Genomic DNA, 22,221 nt, shown 5'->3' on the forward strand with positions numbered 1-22,221 from the left:
GTGCAGGGTCATTCTCTAATGAAATGAATGGGAATTTCAAAAGCTTATAGAGAAAATGGCGTGTAAAATTGAGGCATGGGTTTGTGACTAAAAAAACAAGAAAATAAAAATATTAAAATTTTTTAATAAAAATAAATTACAATAATTTATTTATGGAGAAGGAGCCCAGCATACAGTGAGTGCCAAGACTGAAGGTTCGTGACAATGTAAGCTCTTTAGTGCTTAAGGAAATTTGATAAGAGTCCCGCTAGGTGTGATTTTTTCTTTTTCTTTCTCCCGCGAGTGTATTGTTCTTTTTGAATATCCATGTAAAAAATTCTCCCCGGATGATCAGTGCAGGTGTGGAGGCCTTTGTGTTGTGCAAATCTCTATAGACCCCCATTCAAAGCTCCTTGTTGAGCACATTCCCTATCAAGAGGTCTCAGTGCTCATATCTCAGCTCTCAGGCTTCTATCAGGGTGGAGGGGAGACGGGAGAAGGGTTTACACGCCGTGATGGGAAACGCTCCGGAATCCTAAAGGGCGCATTAAAAATGTATTGTTTGCAGCGGAGCAGAGACGGCACATTAACATACATGTCAGAGATTCTAGTAGAACCACATCTGATGTGAAAAAACACAAACCCAATTACAGGATGACATTTCTACATAAATCTCTGTAGGAGCTGGAAACAATGGTGATAGGGCCAAAACGTACTATCTGTCTTTCCATCTCAAATCTATCTATCTATCTATCTCATATCTATCTATCTCATATCCATCTATCTATCTATCCCATATCTATCTATCTATCTCATATCTATCTATCTATCCCATATCTATCTATCTATCTATCTCATATCTATCTCATATCTATCTATCTATGCAACTATGCATTTCATATCTATCTATCTCATATCCATCTATCTATCTATCTCATATCTATCTATCTATCTATCTCATATCTATCTATCTATCCCATATCTATCTATCTATCTATCTATCTCATATCTATCTATCTCATATCTATCTATCTATCTATCTATCTCATATCTATCTATCTATCTCATATCTATCTATCTATCCCATATCTATCTATCTCATATCTATCTCATATCTATCTCATATCTATCTATCTATGCAACTATGCATTTCATATTTATCTTCTATATATCTATCTATCTCATATCCATCTATCTATCTATCTCATATCTATCTATCTATCTCATATCTATCTATCTATCTATCTATCTATCCCATATCTATCTATCTATCTATCTATCTCATATTTATCTATCTCATATCTATATATCTATCTATCTCATATCTATCTATCTATCTCATATCTATCTATCTATCCCATATCTATCTATCTCATATCTATCTCATATCTATCTCATATCTATCTATCTATGCAACTATGCATTTCATATTTATCTTCTATATATCTATCTATCTCATATCTATATATCTATAAATTAACTCATATCTATCTATCCCATATCTATCTATCTCATATCTATCTATCTCATATCTATCTATCTATCTCATATCTATCTATCTCATATCTATTTATCTCATATCTATCTATCTATCTCATATCGATCTCATATCTATCTATCTATCTATCTCATATCTATCTATCTATATATCTATCTTTCTCATATCTATCTATCTATCTCATATCTATCTATCTCATATCTATCTATCTCATATCTATCTATATATCTATCTATCTATCTCATATCTATCTATCTCATATCTATCTATCCCATATCTATCTATCTCATATCTATCTATCTATCTATCTATCTCATATCTATCTATCTATCTCATATCGATCTCATATCTATCTATCTCCTATCTATCTATCTCATATCTATCTATCTATCTCATATCTATCTATCTATATATCTATCTATATATCTATCTTTCTCATATCTATCTATTTATCTCATATCTATCTATCTAATATCTATCAATCTATCTCATATCTATCTATATATCTATCTATCTCATATCTATCTATATCTATCTATATATCTCATATCTATCTATCTCATATATATCTATTTCATATCTATTTATCTCATATCTATCTATCTATCCCATATCTATCTATCTCATATCTATCTCTAAACAGGGCATCTTGTCTGGATTCTTTTTAAGAGGCGAGGCACGTGCTATCTATCACCCAAGTGCAAGAAAAAGTGCAAACATGTCACACTATAAAAAGTGCACGAGGATGCGGTCCATCGCAAGCCTTTTTCCGAAAGGAGAGAGGCCCCCTAACAAACCTACACTTTCCCTTCAAGCCAATAGGCACCTGTGAGGGTCCGGGTCCGATATCCCTTTTCATGGAAGCTACTAAGGGGACTGCATATGCTCCTGGCATCAACCTAGGCGTTAGCCAAGGTGTCAGCCAGAGAGCCGTATACTGATGGCATCTCAGCCAAAACTGTTTGTGAGTCTGTAAACAGGTGAGGTCTGATCTGGAGTCTGTATACGTGGGGGCTGGTCTGAGACCTCTGTATAAAGGGGGGGGGGGGGGGTCTGTATAAGGGAGCGGGGTCATATAAAAAATATAGGGTTTTGTCTGGGGACTAATATAGTACTGTTCCGATCGTGAGTCTTGATAAAGGGGAGTTCTGGTCTGAGGTTTGTATAAAGGGCTGGCGTTGGTTTAAATGGGGGTATGACCTGTGTGCTAAAGTGGGTCATAGGTACGATCTGTAATTCTAATGTCATAATTCAGATGTCAACATATGTAAATAGTTTTCTTTATACCCGTCCCTGTCTTAGATAAATGGCGGCGATCAGAAGGAAACAACAATTGATGGTCAATCCTACAGATCGATGCGTATTCCTGGACCATTGTCCTCCATTAGAAGCAGATATAGGCCTTAGGTGAAGACAAGATGGTGCAGACAATAAACAGAGGCCCCGGCCAGGTAAGAGTCTCTGATAAGGAAACTATTTTGGTGAGTAAAACCGTTGAACAAGAAAATCCGGCCTGACTTGTTTCCTGACCTGATGTTGCTTTGGGTGAAAATCAGTCAGAAATCGAGAGAAAATGTCATTTATACACTTAGTATAAGTTTTCTATTCCAGGAGCGTTCATGGTTACACCCATGTCAGTACCCTATGTGGTGCCACCAAGCCCCTGGTAGCTGCCATGTTCATCCCATCTGTACTGCTCTTTATGTTCCAATCTACTGTATGGAGGGAAATCACATCAGACTTTACTGTTTACATGTGTATGATTTGTATGTAGGTTCTAGCCATGTTGCCTAGCAACAGCACTATTTTTAAATACAGTGACCCCTGCAGTCCCTCCTCCTGTGTGCTCTGTAGTTGTCACCTCCCTAGGGCCATCAGGCCATCCCAGAAGGCAATTGGCCTAGAGCTCCACTTTACTGAAGACAGAGCGGACAAACATCCATGGAGAAACTTCTGTAGTCAGGACCCCAGAGCCGGAGCCAACCATGTGACCGCGGTGAGATGTGTGAGCATCTATCTATCTCATATCTATCTATAATCATCTATCTATCTCATATATATCTATACTCATCTATATATCTCATATCTATCTATAATCATCTATATATCTCATATCTATCTATAATCATCTATATATCTCATATCTATCTATAATCATCTATATATCTCATATCTATCTATCTCATATCTGTCTATAATCATCTATATATCTCATATCTATCTATCTCATATCTGTCTATAATCATCTATATATCTCATATCTATCTATAATCATCTATATATCTCATATCTATCTATAATCATCTATATATCTCATATCTATCTATAATCATCTATCCATCTCATATCTATCTATAATCATCTATCTATCTCATATCTATCTATTATCATCTATATATCTCATATCTATCTATAATCATCTATATATCTCATATCTATCTATTATCATCTATCTATCTCATATCTATCTATTATCATCTATATATCTCATATCTATCTATAATCATCTATATATCTCATATCTATCTCATATCTATCTATAATCATCTATATATCTCATATCTATCTATTATCATCTATATATCTCATATCTATCTATTATAATCTATATATCTCATATCTATCTATTATCATCTATATATCTCATATCTATCTATTATCATCTATATATCTCATATCTATCTATTATCATCTATATATCTCATATCTATCTATTATAATCTATATATCTCATATCTATCTATTATCATCTATATATCTCATATCTATCTATTATCATCTATATATATCATATCTATCTATTATCATCTATATATCTCATATCTATCTATAATCATCTATCTATCTCATATCTATCTATAATCATCTATATATCTCATATCTATCTATTATCATCTATATATCTCATATCTATATATTATCATCTATATATCTCATATCTATCTATAATCATCTATATATCTCATATCTATCTATAATCATCTATATATCTCATATCTATCTATTATCATCTATATATCTCATATCTATATATTATCATCTATATATCTCATATCTATCTATTAACATCTATATATCTCATATCTATCTATAATCATCTATCTATCTCATATCTATCTATAATCATCTATATATCTCATATCTATCTATAATCATCTATATATCTCATATCTATCTATTATCATCTATATATCTCATATCTATCTATAATCATCTATATATCTCATATCTATCTATTATCATCTATATATCTCATATCTATCTATTATCATCTATATATCTCATATCTATCTATTATCATCTATATATCTCATATCTATATATTATCATCTATATATCTCATATCTATCTATTATCATCTATATATCTCATATCTATCTATTATCATCTATATATCTCATATCTATCTATAATCATCTATCTATCTCATATCTATCTATAATCATCTATCTATCTCATATCTATCTATTATCATCTATATATCTCATATCTATCTATTATCATCTATATATCTCATATCTATCTATCTCATATCTGTCTATAATCATCTATATATCTCATATCTATATATTATCATCTATATATCTCATATCTATCTATTATCATCTATATATCTCATATCTATCTATTATCATCTATATATCTCATATCTATCTATCTCATATCTGTCTATAATCATCTATATATCTCATATCTATCTATTATCATCTATATATCTCATATCTATCTATTATCATCTATATATCTCATATCTATTGTCACGATTCGGCTTACAGGTTGTGGATCCACTGTGTCAGCGAGGGATTGGCGTGGACCGTGCAGGTGGACCGGTTCTAAGAGGCTACTGGTGTTCACCAGAGCCCGCCGCAAAGCGGGATGGTCTTGCTGCGGCAGTAGCAACCAGGTCGTATCCACTAGCAACGGCTCAACTGACTGCTGAGAAGGCGTGGGACAGAAGGACTAGGCAGAGGCAAGGTCAGACGTAGCAGAAGGTCGGGGCAGGCGGCAAGGTTCGTAGTCAAGATGGATAGCAAGGGTTCAGGTAACACAGGCTTGGACAACACTAAACGCTTTCACTGGCACAAGGCAACAAGATCCGGCAAGGGAGTGCAGGGGAAGTGATCAGATATAGCCAGGGAGAAGGTGGAAGCCAATTAAGCTAATTGGGCCAGGCACCAATCATTGGTGCACTGGCCCTTTAAGTCTCAGAGAGCTGGCGCGCGCGCGCCCTAGAGAGCGGAGCCGCGCCGACGGCCATGTCAGTGCAGCGCTCCCGGTCAGCGGGACCGACCGGGGCGCTGCAGGGAGAGAGACGCCGTGAGCGCTCCGGAGAGGAGCAGGGACCCGGAGCGCTCGGCGTAACAGTACCCCCCCCCCCTTAGGTCTCCCCCTTTTTTTGTCCGATAACTGCTTTACCTGGGACGAGGACACGGGAAAGAATGGAGGGTTTCCTCAACGGCAGGCAGAACAGCAGGAGTGGGAATGGGGAGGGAGGGCAGAGGGTGAAGCTTGGCACGGGGCAGGGTGACACAAGGACGGGGGCCATGAGGAGGCACTGAGGCTTGCCTGACGGGACTGGGAGGGGGGGAGAGGCATTTCTTGTGGCAAGCAGAGTCCCAGTTCTTGATCTCCCCGGTGGTCCAGTCAAGGGTGGGAGAATGAAGCTGGAGCCATGGCAGACCGAGGAGGACCTCAGAGGTGCAGTTGGGAAGGACGAAAAATTCAATCCTTTCGTGGTGGGGTCCAATGCACATTAAGAGGGGTTTTGTGCGGTAACGCACGGTGCAATCCAGTCTAACTCCGTTGACCGCGGAAATGTAGAGCGGCTTGACGAGACGGGTCACCGGGATGCAGAACTTATTCACCAAAGACTCCAAAATGAAATTCCCAGAGGCACCAGAGTCCAAGCAGGCCACGGCTGAGAGGGAGGAATTGGCTGAAGGAGAAATCCGCACGGGCACCGTGAGACGTGGAGAAGCAGACTTAGAACCAAGAGACGCCACACCCACGTGAGCTGGGTGCGTGCGTGCGTTTCCCAGACGTGGAGGACGAATAGGGCAATCCACCAAGAAATGCTCGGTACTGGCACAGTACAGACAAAGATTTTCTTCCCTACGGCGATTCCTCTCTTCCTGGGTCAGGCGAGACCGATCCACTTGCATAGCCTCCTCGGCGGGAGGCCCAGGCGTAGATTGCAAAGAATACTGTGGGAGAGGTGCCCAGAGATCTAAGTCTTTTTCCTGGCGGAGCTCTTGATGTCTCTCAGAAAAACGCATGTCAATGCGGGTGGCCAAATGGATAAGTTCTTGCAGGTTGGCAGGAATCTCTCGTGCGGCCAGCACATCCTTGATTCTGCTGGATAGGCCTTTTTTAAAGGTCGCGCAGAGAGCCTCGTTATTCCATGATAATTCGGAAGCAAGAGTACGAAATTGGATGGCGTACTCGCCCACAGAAGAATTACCCTGGACCAGGTTCAGCAGGGCAGTCTCGGCAGAAGAAGCTCGGGCTGGTTCCTCGAAGACACTCCGGACTTCAGCGAAGAAGGACTGGACTGTGGCTGTGGCAGGATCATTGCGGTCCCAGAGCGGTGTGGCCCAAGACAAGGCCTTTCCAGAAAGAAGGCTCACTACGAACGCCACCTTAGACCGTTCTGTAGGAAACAAGTCCGACAACATCTCCATATGCAGGGAACATTGAGACAAAAATCCACGGCAGAGTCTAGAGTCCCCATCAAATTTGTCCGGCAGGGACAAGCGGAGGCTAGGAGCGGTCACTCGCTGCGGAGGAGGTGCAGGAGCTGGCGGAGGAGATGGTTGCTGCTGTAGCAGAGGCAGAAGTTGCTGTAACATGGCGGTCAACTGCGACAGCTGCTGTCCTTGTTGGGCAATCTGCTGCGATTGCTGAGCGACCACCGTGGGAAGGTCAGCGAGACTTGGCAGCGGCACCTCAGCGGGATCCATGGCCGGATCTACTGTCACGATTCGGCTTACAGGTTGTGGATCCACTGTGTCAGCGAGGGATTGGCGTGGACCGTGCAGGTGGACCGGTTCTAAGAGGCTACTGGTGTTCACCAGAGCCCGCCGCAAAGCGGGATGGTCTTGCTGCGGCAGTAGCAACCAGGTCATATCCACTAGCAACGGCTCAACCTCGCTGACTGCTGAGAAGGCGTGGGACAGAAGGACTAGGCAGAGGCAAGGTCAGACGTAGCAGAAGGTCGGGGCAGGCGGCAAGGTTCGTAGTCAAGATGGATAGCAGGAGTTCAGGAAACACAGGCTTTGGACAACACTAAACGCTTTCACTGGCACAAGGCAACAAGATCCGGCAAGGGAGTGCAGGGGCAGTGAGCAGATATAGCCAGGGAGCAGGTGGAAGCCAATTAAGCTAATTGGGCCAGGCACCAATCATTGGTGCACTGGCCCTTTAAGTCTCAGAGAGCTGGCGCGCGCGGGTAAGTGACTTGGGATGCGATTCGCGAGCGGGCGCGTCCCGCTGTGCGAATCGCATCCCCGACGGCCATGTCAGTGCAGCGCTCCCGGTCAGCGGGACCGACCGGGGCGCTGCAGGGAGAGAGACGCCGTGAGCGCTCCGGGGAGGAGCAGGGACCCGGAGCGCTCGGTGTAACATCTATCTCCTATCTACAAAAGCCAAAAGAGAGCAGCACATCACCATAAAGACAGATGCACGGGTGCCGTCAGCTAGGAGCCCAGGTTCAGGAGTCCATTTAGATATAACCAAAAAAGGCCGCAGCAACTCCAAATACGGTGCAGAAAAAGGTGCTTTATTCACACAATGTGAGGCGACGTGTCGGTTTGGTGAGCAAACCTCACATTGTGTGAATGAAGCACCTTTTTCTGCACCATATTTGGAGTTGCTGCGGCCTTTTTTGGTTATATCTCCTATCTATATATCTCATATCTATCTATCTATCTCATATCTATTTCATATCTATCTATCTATTTCATATCTATCTATCTATCTTATATCTATCTATCTATCTATCTCACATCTATCTATCTCATATCTATCTCATATCTATCTATCTATCTGAATCTCATATCGATCTATCTCATCTATCTATCTCATATCTATCTATCTCATATCTATCTATCTATCTCAATCTCATATCGATCTATCTCATCTATCTATCTCATATCTATCTATTTCATATATATCTATCTATCTCAATCTCATATCGATCTATCTCATATCTATCTATCTCATATCTATCTATCTCTCATATCTATCTATCTCATATCTATCTATCTATCTCATATCTATTATCTATCTCATATCTATCTATCGATCTATCTATATATCTATCTCATATCTATCTATCTATCTCATATCTATCTCCTATATATCTATCTATCTATCTCATATCTATCTATCTCATATCTTTCTATCTCTCTCATATCTATCTCATATCTATCTATCTCATTTCTATCTATCTCATATCTATCTATCTCGTATCTATGTATCTCCTATCTATCTATCTCATATCTATCTCTCATATCTATCTATCTATCTATCTCATATCTATCTATCTCATATCTATCTATCTATCTATCTATCTATCTATCTCATATCTATCTATCTCATATCTATCTATCTCATATCTATCTATCTATCTCATATCTATCTATCTCATATCTATCTATCTCATATCTATCTATCTCATATCTATCTATATCATTATCAGATTACAGGAATTATTATTATTATCAGTCCCTGTATGACCCCATCTATAGATTATTATCAGATTACAGGAATTATTATTATTATTAGTCCCTGTATGACTACATCTATAGATTATTATCAGATTACAGGAATTATTATCAGTCCCTGTATGACTCCATCTATAGATTATTATCAGATTACAGGAATTGTTATTATTATTAGTCCCTGTATGACCCCATCTATAGATTATTATCAGATTACAGGAATTATTATTATTAGTCCCTGTATGACTCCATCTATAGATTATTATCAGATTACAGGAATTATTATTATTAGTCCCTGTATGACTCCATCTATAGATTATTATCAGATTACAGGAATTATTATTATTATTAGTCCCTGTATGATCCCATCTATAGATTATTATCAGATTACAGGAATTATCATTATCAGTCCCTGTATGACTCCATCTATAGATTATTATCAGATTACAGGGATTATTATTATTATCAGTCCCTGTATGACTCCATCTATAGATTATTATCAGATTACAGGAATTATTATTATTATTAGTCCCTGTATGACCCCATCTATAGATTATTATCAGATTACAGGAATTATTATTATTATTAGTCCCTGTATGACCCCATCTATAGATTATTATCAGATTACAGGAATTATTATTAGTTCCTGTATGACTCCATCTATAGATTATTATCAGATTACAGGAATTATTAGTATTATTAGTCCCTGTATGACTCCATCTATAGATTATTATCAGATTACAGGAATTATTATTAGTCCCTGTATGACCCCATCTATAGATTATTATCAGATTACAGGAATTATTATTAGTCCCTGTATGACCCCATCTATAGATTATTATCAGATTACAGGAATTATTATTAGTCCCTGTATGACCCATCTATAGATTATTATCAGATTACAGGAATTATTATTATTATGTCCCTGTATGACTCCATATATAGATTATTATCAGATTATAGGAATTATTATTATTATTATCAGTCCCTGTATGACCCCATCTATAGATTATTATCAGATTACAGGAATTATTATTATTAGTCCCTGTATGACTCCATCTATAGATTATTATCAGATTACAGGATTTATTATTATTATTAGTCCCTGTATGACCCCATCTATAGATTATTATCAGATTACAGGAATTATTATTATTAGTCCCTGTATGACCCCATCTATAGATTATTATCAGATTACAGGAATTATTATTAGTCCCTGTATGACTCCATCTATAGATTATTATCAGATTACAGGAATTATTATTATTATTAGTCCCTGTATGACTCCATCTATAGATTATTATCAGATTACAGGAATTATTATTATCTGTCCCTGTATGATCCCATCTATAGATTATTATCAGATTACAGGAATTATTATTATTATTAGCCCCTTATGACCCCATATATAGATTATTATCAGATTACAGTAATTGTTATTATTAGTCCCTGTATGTCCCCATCCTTAGATTATTATCAGATTACAGGAATTATTATTATTATTAGTACCTGTATGACCCCATCTATAGATTATTATCAGATTACAGGAATTGTTATTATTAGTCCCTGTATGACCCCATCTATAGATTATTATCAGATTACAGGAATTATTATTATTATCAGTCCCTGTATGACCCCATATATAGATTATTATCAGATTACAGGAATTATTATTAGTCCCTGTATGACCCCCATCTATAGATTATTATCAGATTACAGGAATTATTATTATTATAGTCCCTGTATGATTCCATCTATAGATTATTATCAGATTACAGGAATTATTATTATTATTAGTCCCTGTATGACTACATCTATAGATTATTATCAGATTACAGGAATTATTATTATTATTAGTCCCTGTATGACTCCATCTATAGATTATTATCAGATTACAGGAATTGTTATTATTAGTCCCTGTATGACTCCATCTATAGATTATTATCAGATTACAGGAATTATTATCAGTCCCTGTATGACCCCATCTATAGATTATTATCAGATTACAGGAATTATTATTATTATTAGTCCCTGTATGATCCCATCTATAGATTATTATCAGATTACAGGAATTATTATTATTATTAGTCCCTGTATGACCCCATCTATACATTATCTTTAGATTACAGGAATTATTATTATTATCAGTCCCTGTATGACCCCATCTATAGATTATTATCAGATTACAGGAATTATTATTATTATCAGTCCCTGTATGACCCCATCTATAGATTATTATCAGATTACAGGAATTATTATTATTAGTCCCTGTATGACCCCATCTATAGATTATTATCAGATTACAGGAATTATTATTAGTCCCTGTATGACTCCATCTATAGATTATTATCAGATTACAGGAATTATTATTATTAGTCCCTGTATGACCCCATCTATAGATTATTATCAGATTACAGGAATTTTTATTATTAGTCCCTGTATGACTCCATCTATAGATTATTATCAGATTACAGAAATTATTATTATTATTATTATTAGTCCCTGTATGACTCCATCTATAGATTATTATCAGATTACAGGAATTATTATTATTATTAGTCCCTGTATGACCCCATCTATAAATTATTATCAGATTACAGGAATTATTATTATTATCAGTCCCTGTATGACCCCATCTATAGATTATTATCAGATTACAGGAATTATTATTATTAGTCCCTGTATGACTCCATCTATAGATTATTATCAGATTACAGGAATTATTATTATTATTAGTCCCTGTATGACCCCATCTATAGATTATTATCAGATTACAGGAATTATTATTATTAGTCCCTGTATGACTCCATCTATAGATTATTATCAGATTACAGGAATTATTATTATTATTAGTCCCTGTATGACCCCATCTATAGATTATTATCAGATTACAGGAATTCTTATTATTAGTCCCTGTATGACCCCATCTATAGATTATTATCAGATTACAGGAATTATTATCAGTCCCTGTATGACCCCATATATAGATTATTATCAGATTACAGGAATTATTATTATTATTAGTCCCTGTATGACTCCATCTATAGATTATTATCAGATTACAGGAATCATTATTATTAGTCCCTGTATGACTCCATCTATAGATTATTATCAGATTACAGGAATTGTTATTATTAGTCCCTGTATGACTCCATCTATAGATTATTATCAGATTACAGGAATTATTATCAGTCCCTGTATGACCCCATCTATAGATTATTATTAGATTACAGGAATTATTATTATTATTATTAGTCCCTGTATGACCCCATCTATAGATTATTATCAGATAACAGGAATTATTATTATTAGTCCCTGTATGACCCCATCTATAGATTATTATCAGATTACAGGAATTATTATTATTAGTCCCTGTATGACTCCATCTATACATTATTATCAGATTACAGGAATTATTATTATTATTATTAGTCCCTGTATGACTCCATCTATAGATTATTATCAGATAACAGGAATTATTATTATTAGTCCCTGTATGACTCCATCTATAGATTATTATCAGATTACAGGAATTATTATTATTATTATTAGTCCCTGTATGACCCCATCTATAGATTATTATCAGATTACAGGAATTATTATTATTATTAGTCCCTGTATGACTCCATCTATAGATTATTATCAGATTACAGGAATTATTATTACTATTAGTCCCTGTATGACTCAATTTATATATTATTATCAGATTACAGGAATTATTATTATTATTAGTCCCTGTATGACTCCATCTATAGATTATTATCAGATTACAGGAATTATTATTATTAGTCCCTGTATGACTCCATCTATAGATTATTATCAGATTACAGGAATTATTATTATTATTATTAGTCCCTGTATGACTCCATCTATAGATTATTATCAGATTACAGGAATTATTATTATTATTAGTCCCTGTATGACTCCATCTATAGATTATTATCAGATTACAGGAATTATTATTATTATTAGTCCCTGTATGACCCCATCTATAGATTATTATCAGATTACAGGAATTATTATTATTAGTCCCTGTATGACTCCATCTATAGATTATTATCAGATTACAGGAATTATTATTATTATTATTAGTCCCTGTATGACTCCATCTATAGATTATTATCAGATTACAGGAATTATTATTATTATTAGTCCCTGTATGACCCCATCTATAGATTATTATCAGATTACAGGAATTATTATTATTAGTCCCTGTATGACTCCATCTATAGATTATTATCAGATTACAGGAATTATTATTATTATCAGTCCCTGTATGACCCCATCTATAGATTATTATCAGATTACAGGAATTATTATTATTATTAGACCCTGTATGACCCCATCTATAGATTATTATCAGATTACAGGAATTATTATTATTAGTCCCTGTATGACTCCATCTATAGATTATTATTAGATTACAGGAATTATTGTTATTATTAGTCCCTGTATGACTCCATCTATAGATTATTATCAGATTACAGGAATTATTATTATTAGCCCCTGTATGACCCCATCTATAGATTATTATCAGATTACAGGAATTATTATTATTATTAGTTCCTGTATGACCCCATCTATAGATTATTATCAGGTTACAGGAATTATTATTATTATTAGTCCCTGTATGACCCCATCTATAGATTATTATCAGATTACAGGAATTATTATTAGTCCCTGTATGATCCCATCTATAGATTATTATCAGATTACAGGAATTATTATTATTATTAGTCCCTGTATGACCCCATCTATAGATTATTATCAGATTACAGGAATTATTATTATTAGTCCCTGTATGACTCCATCTATAGATTATTATCAGATTACAGGAATTATTATTATTAGTCCCTGTATGACCCCATCTATAGATTATTATCAGATTACAGGAATTATTATTATTAGTCCCTGTATGACCCCATCTATAGATTATTATCAGATTACAGGAATTATTATTATTATTAGTCCCTGTATGACTCCATCTATAGATTATTATCAGATTACAGAAATTATTATTATTATTATTAGTCCCTGTATGACCCCATCTATAGATTATTATCAGATTACAGGAATTATTATTATTATTAGTCCCTGTATGACCCCATCTATAGATTATTATCAGATTACAGGAATTATTATTATTATTAGTCCCTGTATGACCCCATCTATAGATTATTATCAGATTACAGGAATTATTATTATTAGTCCCTGTATGACTCCATCTATAGATTATTATCAGATTACAGGAATTATTATTATTATTAGTCCCTGTATGACCCCATCTATAGATTATTATCAGATTACAGGAATTATTATTATTATTAGTCCCTGTATGACCCCATCTATAGATTATTATCAGATTACAGGAATTATTATTATTATTATTATTAGTCCCTGTATAACTCCATCTATAGATTATTATCAGATTACAGGAATTATTATTATTAGTCCCTGTATGACCCCATCTATAGATTATTATCAGATTACAGGAATTATTATTCTTATTAGTCCCTGTATGACTCCATCTATAGATTATTATCAGATTACAGGAATGATTATTATTATTAGTCCCTGTATGACTCCATCTATGGATTATTATCAGATTACAGAAATGATTATTATTATTAGTCCCTGTATGACCCCATCTATAGATTATTATCAGATTACAGGAATTATTATTATTATTAGTCCCTGTATGACTCCAGCTATAGATTATTATCAGATTACAGGAATTATTATTATTATCAGTCCCTGTATGACTCCATCTATAGATTATTATCAGATTACAGGAATTATTATTATTATTAGTCCCTGTATGACTCTATCTATAGATTATTATCAGATTACAGGAATTATTATTATTATTAGTCCCTGTATGACCCCATCTAGAGATTATTATCAGATTACAGGAATTATTATTATTAGTCCCTGTATGACCCCATCTATAGATTATTATCAGATTACAGGAATTATTATTATTATTAGTCCCTGTATGACCCCATCTATAGATCATTATCAGATTACAGGAATTATTATTATCAGTCCCTGTATGACCCCATCTATAGATTATTATCAGATTACAGGAATTATTATTATTATTAGTCCCTGTATGACTCCATCTATAAATTATTATCAGATTACAGGAATTATTATTATTATTAGTCCCTGTATGACCCCATCTATAGATTATTATCAGATTACAGGAATTATTATTAGTCCCTGTATGACTCCATCTATAGATTATTATCAGATTACAGGAATTATTATTATTAGTCCCTGTATGACCCCATCTATAGATTATTATCAGATTACAGGAATTATTATTATTAGTCCCTGTATGACTCCATCTATAGATTATTATCAGATTACAGGAATTATTATTATTATTAGTCCCTGTATGACCCCATCTATAGATTATTATCAGATTACAGGAATTATTAGTCCCTGTATGACCCCATCTATAGATTATTATCAGATTACAGGAATTATTATTATTATTAGTCCCTGTATGACTCCATCTATAGATTATTATCAGATTACAGGAATTATTATTAGTCCCTGTATGACCCCATCTATAGATTATTATCAGATTACAGGAATTATTATTAGTCCCTGTATGATCCCATCTATAGATTATTATCAGATTACAGGAATTATTATTATTATTAGTCCCTGTATGACTCCATCTATAGATTATTATCAGATTACAGGAATTATTATTATTAGTCCATGTATGACCCCATCTATAAATTATTATCAGATTACAGGAATTATTATTATCAGTCCCTGTATGACCCCATCTATAAATTATTATCAGATTACAGGAATTATTATTAGTCCCTGTATGACCCCATCTATAGTTTATTATCAGATTACAGGAATTATTATTATTATTAGTCCCTGTATGACTCCATCTAGAGATTATTATCAGATTACAGGAATTATTATTAGTCCCTGTATGACTCCATCTATAGATTATTATCAGATTACAGGAATTATTATTATTATTAGTCCCTGTATGACTCTATCTATAGATTATTATCAGATTACAGGAATTATTATTATTATTAGTCCCTGTATGACCCCATCTAGAGATTATTATCAGATTACAGGAATTATTATTATTATTAGTCCCTGTATGACCCCATCTATAGATTATTATCAGATTACAGGAATTATTATTATTATTAGTCCCTGTATGACCCCATCTATAGATCATTATCAGATTACAGGAATTATTATTATCAGTCCCTGTATGACCCCATCTATAGATTATTATCAGATTACAGGAATTATTATTATTATTAGTCCCTGTATGACTCCATCTATAAATTATTATCAGATTACAGGAATTATTATTATTATTAGTCCCTGTATGACCCCATCTATAGATCATTATCAGATTACAGGAATTATTATTATCAGTCCCTGTATGACCCCATCTATAGATTATTATCAGATTACAGGAATTATTATAATTATTAGTCCCTGTATGACCCCATCTATAGATTATTATCAGATTACAGGAATTATTATTATTAGTCCCTGTATGACCCCATCTATAGATTATTATCAGATTACAGGAATTATTATCAGTCCCTGTATGACTCCATCTATAGATTATTATCAGATTACAGGAATTATTATTATTATTAGTCCCTGTATGACTCCATCTATAGATTATTATCAGATTACAGGAATTATTATTATTAGTCCCTGTATGACTCCATCTATAGATTATTATCAGATTACAGGAATTATTATTATTATTAGTCCCTGTATGACTCCATCTATAGATTATTATCAGATTACAGGAATTATTATTATTAGTCCATGTATGACCCCATCTATAAATTATTATCAGATTACAGGAATTATTATTATCAGTCCCTGTATGACCCCATCTATAAATTATTATCAGATTACAGGAATTATTATTATTATTAGTCCCTGTATGACCCCCATCTATAGTTTATTATCAGATTACAGGAATTATTATTATTATTAGTCCCTGTATGACTCCATCTAGAGATTATTATCAGATTACAGGAATTATCATTATTATTAGTCCCTGTATGACCCCATCTATAGATTATTATCAGATTACAGGAATTATTATTATCAGTCCCTGTATGACTCCATCTATAGATTATTATCAGATTACAGGAATTATTATCAGTCCCTGTATGACCCCATCTATAGATTATTATCAGATTACAGGAATTATCATTATTATTAGTCCCTGTATGACTCCATCTATAGATTATTATCAGATTACAGGAATTATTATCAGTCCCTGTATGACCCCATCTATAGATTATTATCAGATTACAGGAATTATTATTATTAGTCCCTGTATGACCCCATCTATAAATTATTATCAGATTACAGGAATTATTATTATTAGTCCCTGTATGACCCCATCTATAGATTATTATCAGATTACAGGAATTATTATTATTAGTCCCTATATGACCCCATCTATAGATTATTATCAGATTACAGGAATTATTATTAGTCCCTGTATGACCCCATCTATAGATTATTATCAGATTACAGGAATTATTATTATTATTAGTCCCTGTATGACCCCATCTATAGATTATTATCAGATTACAGGAATTATTATTATTATTAGTCCCTGTATGACCCCATCTATAGATTATTATCAGATTACAGGAATTATTATTATTATTAGTCCCTGTATGACCCCATCTATAGATTATTATCAGATTACAGGAATTATCATTATTATTAGTCCCTGTATGACCCCATCTATAGATTATTATCAGATTACAGGAATTATTATTAGTCCCTGTATGACCCCATCTATAGATTATTATCAGATTACAGGAATTATTATTATTATTAGTCCCTGTATGACCCCATCTATAGATTATTATCAGATTACAGGAATTATTATTATTATTAGTCCCTGTATGACCCCATCTATAGATTATTATCAGATTACAGGAATTATTATTATTATTAGTCCCTGTATGACTCCATCTATAAATTATTATCAGATTACAGGAATTATTATTATTATTAGTCCCTGTACGACCCCATCTATAGATTATTATCAGATTACAGGAATTATTATTAGTCCCTGTATGACTCCATCTATAGATTATTATCAGATTACAGGAATTATTATTATTAGTCCCTGTATGACCCCATCTATAGATTATTATCAGATTACAGGAATTATTATTATTAGTCCCTGTATGACCCCATCTATAGATTATTATCAGATTACAGGAATTATTATTATTATTAGTCCCTGTATGACCCCATCTATAGATTATTATCAGATTACAGGAATTATTATTATTATTAGTCCCTGTATGACCCCATCTATAGATTATTATCAGATTACAGGAATTATTATTATTATTAGTCCCTGTATGACCCCATCTATAGATTATTATCAGATTACAGGAATTATCATTATTATTAGTCCCTGTATGACCCCATCTATAGATTATTATCAGATTACAGGAATTATTATTAGTCCCTGTATGACCCCATCTATAGATTATTATCAGATTACAGGAATTATTATTATTATTAGTCCCTGTATGACCCCATCTATAGATTATTATCAGATTACAGGAATTATTATTATTAGTCCCTGTATGACCCCATCTATAGATTATTATAAGATTACAGGAATTATTATTATTATTAGTCCCTGTATGACTCCATCTATAAATTATTATCAGATTACAGGAATTATTATTATTATTAGTCCCTGTACGACCCCATCTATAGATTATTATCAGATTACAGGAATTATTATTAGTCCCTGTATGACTCCATCTATAGATTATTATCAGATTACAGGAATTATTATTATTAGTCCCTGTATGACCCCATCTATAGATTATTATCAGATTACAGGAATTATTATTATTAGTCCCTGTATGACCCCATCTATAGATTATTATCAGATTACAGGAATTATTATCAGTCCCTGTATGACTCCATCTATAGATTATTATCAGATTCCAGGAATTATTATTATTAGTCCCTGTATGACTCCATCTATAGATTATTATCAGATTACAGGAATTATTATTATTATTAGTCCCTGTATGACTCCATCTATAGATTATTATCAGATTACAGGAATTATTATTATTAGTCCCTGTATGACTCCATCTATAGATTATTATCAGATTACAGGAATTATTATTATTATTAGTCCCTGTATGACTCCATCTATAGATTATTATCAGATTACAGAAATTATTATTATTATTATTAGTCCCTGTATGACCCCATCTATAGATTATTATCAGATTACAGGAATTATTATTATTATTAGTCCCTGTATGACCCCATCTATAGATTATTATCAGATTACAGGAATTATTATTATTATTAGTCCCTGTATGACCCCATCTATAGATTATTATCAGATTACAGGAATTATTATTATTAGTCCCTGTATGACTCCATCTATAGATTATTATCAGATTACAGGAATTATTATTATTATTAGTCCCTGTATGACCCCATCTATAGATTATTATCAGATTACAGGAATTATTATTATTATTAGTCCCTGTATGACCCCATCTATAGATTATTATCAGATTACAGGAATTATTATTATTATTATTATTAGTCCCTGTATAACTCCATCTATAGATTATTATCAGATTACAGGAATTATTATTATTAGTCCCTGTATGACCCCATCTATAGATTATTATCAGATTACAGGAATTATTATTCTTATTAGTCCCTGTATGACTCCATCTATAGATTATTATCAGATTACAGGAATGATTATTATTATTAGTCCCTGTATGACTCCATCTATGGATTATTATCAGATTACAGAAATGATTATTATTATTAGTCCCTGTATGACCCCATCTATAGATTATTATCAGATTACAGGAATTATTATTATTATTAGTCCCTGTATGACTCCAGCTATAGATTATTATCAGATTACAGGAATTATTATTATTATCAGTCCCTGTATGACTCCATCTATAGATTATTATCAGATTACAGGAATTATTATTATTATTAGTCCCTGTATGACTCTATCTATAGATTATTATCAGATTACAGGAATTATTATTATTATTAGTCCCTGTATGACCCCATCTAGAGATTATTATCAGATTACAGGAATTATTATTATTAGTCCCTGTATGACCCCATCTATAGATTATTATCAGATTACAGGAATTATTATTATTATTAGTCCCTGTATGACCCCATCTATAGATCATTATCAGATTACAGGAATTATTATTATCAGTCCCTGTATGACCCCATCTATAGATTATTATCAGATTACAGGAATTATTATTATTATTAGTCCCTGTATGACTCCATCTATAAATTATTATCAGATTACAGGAATTATTATTATTATTAGTCCCTGTATGACCCCATCTATAGATTATTATCAGATTACAGGAATTATTATTAGTCCCTGTATGACTCCATCTATAGATTATTATCAGATTACAGGAATTATTATTATTAGTCCCTGTATGACCCCATCTATAGATTATTATCAGATTACAGGAATTATTATTATTAGTCCCTGTATGACTCCATCTATAGATTATTATCAGATTACAGGAATTATTATTATTATTAGTCCCTGTATGACCCCATCTATAGATTATTATCAGATTACAGGAATTATTAGTCCCTGTATGACCCCATCTATAGATTATTATCAGATTACAGGAATTATTATTATTAGTCCCTGTATGACTCCATCTATAGATTATTATCAGATTACAGGAATTATTATTATTATTAGTCCCTGTATGACTCCATCTATAGATTATTATCAGATTACAGGAATTATTATTAGTCCCTGTATGACCCCATCTATAGATTATTATCAGATTACAGGAATTATTATTAGTCCCTGTATGATCCCATCTATAGATTATTATCAGATTACAGGAATTATTATTATTATTAGTCCCTGTATGACTCCATCTATAGATTATTATCAGATTACAGGAATTATTATTATTAGTCCATGTATGACCCCATCTATAAATTATTATCAGATTACAGGAATTATTATTATCAGTCCCTGTATGACCCCATCTATAAATTATTATCAGATTACAGGAATTATTATTAGTCCCTGTATGACCCCATCTATAGTTTATTATCAGATTACAGGAATTATTATTATTATTAGTCCCTGTATGACTCCATCTAGAGATTATTATCAGATTACAGGAATTATTATTAGTCCCTGTATGACTCCATCTATAGATTATTATCAGATTACAGGAATTATTATTATTATTAGTCCCTGTATGACTCTATCTATAGATTATTATCAGATTACAGGAATTATTATTATTATTAGTCCCTGTATGACCCCATCTAGAGATTATTATCAGATTACAGGAATTATTATTATTATTAGTCCCTGTATGACCCCATCTATAGATTATTATCAGATTACAGGAATTATTATTATTATTAGTCCCTGTATGACCCCATCTATAGATCATTATCAGATTACAGGAATTATTATTATCAGTCCCTGTATGACCCCATCTATAGATTATTATCAGATTACAGGAATTATTATTATTATTAGTCCCTGTATGACTCCATCTATAAATTATTATCAGATTACAGGAATTATTATTATTATTAGTCCCTGTATGACCCCATCTATAGATCATTATCAGATTACAGGAATTATTATTATCAGTCCCTGTATGACCCCATCTATAGATTATTATCAGATTACAGGAATTATTATAATTATTAGTCCCTGTATGACCCCATCTATAGATTATTATCAGATTACAGGAATTATTATTATTAGTCCCTGTATGACCCCATCTATAGATTATTATCAGATTACAGGAATTATTATCAGTCCCTGTATGACTCCATCTATAGATTATTATCAGATTACAGGAATTATTATTATTATTAGTCCCTGTATGACTCCATCTATAGATTATTATCAGATTACAGGAATTATTATTATTAGTCCCTGTA

General features: G+C 33.3%; 1 long non-coding RNA gene across 3 annotated transcripts in view; it reads left to right on the plus strand.

Annotated features, from left to right (window-relative positions):
• LOC130267573 (uncharacterized) overlaps positions 1-22,221 on the plus strand; it is a 75,555-nt gene that overhangs the window by 21,530 nt on the left and 31,804 nt on the right. For all 3 annotated transcript variants that reach the window (XR_008843222.1, XR_008843224.1, XR_008843223.1), the window contains one exon: positions 2,780-2,928. This is a non-coding gene — a long non-coding RNA (uncharacterized LOC130267573). The remainder of the gene's footprint in view (positions 1-2,779; positions 2,929-22,221) is intronic.

The sequence above is a fragment of the Hyla sarda genome, chromosome 4 (assembly GCF_029499605.1).
Source record: "Hyla sarda isolate aHylSar1 chromosome 4, aHylSar1.hap1, whole genome shotgun sequence".
Classification (NCBI taxonomy): domain Eukaryota; kingdom Metazoa; phylum Chordata; class Amphibia; order Anura; family Hylidae; genus Hyla; species Hyla sarda.